Genomic DNA, 3,319 nt, shown 5'->3' with positions numbered 1-3,319 from the left:
TACAAATATTCTGAAAATAACCTTCAGGTTCTTTAAAACATAAAGCTTTGGCGTTTTGGAGTAACCGTAATGAGCCAATAAACCCAATTTGGAGGCTGGTTAGTATCACATAAATTAATTTCCCTGCTAAATGATCAGAGTCACATCCACCTTTTTCACTACCATCTGCCTCACAACAAAGTTGGCACTGTACTCCTTTGAGAGGTGGACTGTAAAAGTGTCATTTAGGAAGGGCTTATTAACAAAATCCTTTCTAAGTTCCAATTTTCCTGTTCCAGGGTAATGATCACAGGCAGCATATATATACTGTTAGCATGAAACAGTCAAATGTCCATATGGCATGCACTTAAATAAATAATATTAAAAAAAAATTAAAAAGTAAATGGAATGTGTGTATGGATCTATGCAAATACTCACCTTCATTTTCAGGGATTTTCCCATGTAGTTGATCACAACAATTGTGCTAGTTGTCAGTTCTGCCTATGAAGGAACAGTCCCTACTAGATGGGGCATTTCCCACTTGCCTCTGGACTATGTAAACAAGGCCTGTGCCACACCTGTAAAATGGCACAGGAAAAAGCACTTTTCCTGAGCTTGCTCTTAATTCCACTTCCCCGTTCTGATGTGTGACAGACATTCAACGTCACTCACTGAGCCATCTGATTTAGTTCCTTACCAAGTGTTGTAAAGCAGGAAAGCATCTAAGCATTGCTGCTAAATTCTGATTAAAACATTGTTCTGGTATTTTTCACTTGTTGTGAGTACACATACCTGGAGACTAAGGTTTTCTTTATATTGAGAAGTCTAAAGTGAAGGCAAGGAAGTCTTAAAAGTATGACCGGGACTTTAATTTTGTTTTTCCAGTAACGAAAAATATAGGGTGACAAAACTGATTAATGGGACAGTAGAGTGATAAGTTTTTCCATGTGAAGGAGATAAGGAAGAGGTTGAATACTCAAGTTAAAATGTATTTTTATGTGTTTTGCTTTTGTGGAGCAGAGTCAGAATTAAGCAGTTCCACCACATGGAATTTTATTTGCGGTGAAGTTATTTTGCTGTTAATGGTGCTGTTCCATCCTGGGCCAAGGTGCCAGTGGGGCCATGAGCTCTCAGACAGGGGTTCAGTACCAATGTGACATACAAGCATCATGTTATTTGGTTCTCTTTCACTAAATGTCCTGCAGCTTGCTGTTGTTCTACCACAACAAAGTGTAGACAGTAGCCTTTGTTTATTTTCAGAAATAAGATGTATTTTTTACACCAGATTTTCACAACTTCCATTTTTTTCCCCCTTAACACTAGCCCCAAATACTGCAGTAGCAATAGTTTGGGTTTCAATATTCTCTCCTTTCTAAATAACTGGAAAAGACATCCTTAAAATAGTCTCCATAACTTTCTATCTTATTAAGTATAATTAGATTCTTTAGTATTATTTTTCCATCTTAATTCTTATTTCATCTGTTTTGTTTTTATAGGTGTTTGAGGAGAACTGCATTTTAAGCAATGATTTTCAATAAATTTCTACTTCAGAAACTCATCAGACAATTTGAACAACAAAACTCCGTAGCAGTAACCACATGAGTCAAATTTAACATAAAAGAAGCTTTTTGAAACCACACTGTGGATTTCTAATCTGCTTTTTGTCCTTAAAAATGAATCTAAATTACTTGAATGTAAATTAAAAATAGCAAATTCTACAACTCCAAAACCTACACCACAGAATTACTGTCTTTCTTTCAGAACTATTGTCTCTCTAAATTTAGAAGGAATTGAAAACTTCCTTTTTTCCACTGAAAATTAGCACTGCCAGTAGATCATCTAGTAAAATTATTATAAGAAATCTTTAATTCACATTTATCAAGGCCACAATGATACCAGAAACTCCAGAGTACATGCATGTTGCAGTATGACAACACCAACACTAGGTAATAATGAATCCAAACTATCTCCATGTCTCTGATACAGGAAACTGAAGAGGCAGAACCTTCTATTAGCTCCTGCCAGTAGCTCAGGAGATCATCAGTTTCATCATTCTGGAGATCAGTGCAGGTTTTCTGTTCATTATAGGAAAACATTCTTACCCAGTCTTCACTGCATTCTGCCTCTCAGATCCTGAAAACATGGATATGCCTATTTTGAGCAACGACAGTTTGGTTAAAAAACCTTAAATGACACTATTAACTAAACTCTGTGCCCTAGAATTGAGATGAGTGCCTTAAAATCTCGTCAGTTTGGTTAGGTCCAAAAAGTGGCAAAATAATTGTCCTGGAATTATTTTTTCCAGGACAATAATTGGATAATTTTTTCCAGGAATTCCAAATAATTTCCATGTGAATGAGGTTTAACTGAAGTATCTCTGGACTCCTCACAGCTAGTTTCTGTTTATCCACATCAATTATGGAGTTCTCCAATGTCACAAAAATGGAAATTAACCCTTGGACAGAAAATTCTGTATAAGTTTCTGTCTGAACCCATGAAAAAAATGTGAAAAGTGCTTTCAAGAAACAAAAGGTAGCTTTCTTACAGCAGGAAGAGAAGACAAGTATCCCTTCATGGCTACCTCTTTGTTAAATGCTGGGTGGTTGAGGGCTCATTGCTACCTGGCAGCACTGCTGAGCCACGTTTCCTCCCCTAAGGAGCAGGGCACACTGCACTTCTTAAGAAAGTTTAAAAATATATTTTCCTGGGGTTTGTCATTGAGTTTGAGTTATAGGAAACATTCTACCAATGCTTTAAAATCACTGATTGCCTTCCTTTTATTTCTATCCTCAACATCTTACAAACACAGCCTGTGTTTCTTTCCTGTTTTACAGCTTCAAAGCCATTTCACGCCAGCGAAAAACATAGGATATGTTTACTCTGGTCATTAAAGCACTGATCAGAGTATCCAAAATCTCAGTTTGTCAAGAGAACATTAATCTGGTCAATTTTCCACCATGCAGATGATCAAAAGCAGCAGAACTCTGCTATCCCGTCATGCAAATAAAATCATGTGCACAAGGCACACTGTTAGTATTATCACCAGAGACATACTGTGTATTCCTATAAGGCTATTTTAATGTTTCTGGTGTATCATACCTTTTTATAGACATGGCTGCTGATTTTAAAACAAAGTCATTTCTGTTAGCTTGCTAAAAAACAAACCTAAATCTTGGAAATATAACTACTATTTCTGTGTACATATTTTTGGCACATAAACAAATTCTTTAGGGTACATTACTTGGTATTCTGCAGATGAAAATGAGCCTGGTCTTTGCATGTTTTCAGCTAACTAGATGCAAATGTTTGAAGATGCAGAAGCTACACAACAATATTTAAG

Source organism: Zonotrichia albicollis, chromosome 1 (genome assembly GCF_047830755.1).
Source record: "Zonotrichia albicollis isolate bZonAlb1 chromosome 1, bZonAlb1.hap1, whole genome shotgun sequence".
NCBI lineage: Eukaryota > Metazoa > Chordata > Aves > Passeriformes > Passerellidae > Zonotrichia > Zonotrichia albicollis.
Note: the sequence above shows the minus strand (reverse complement) of the source record.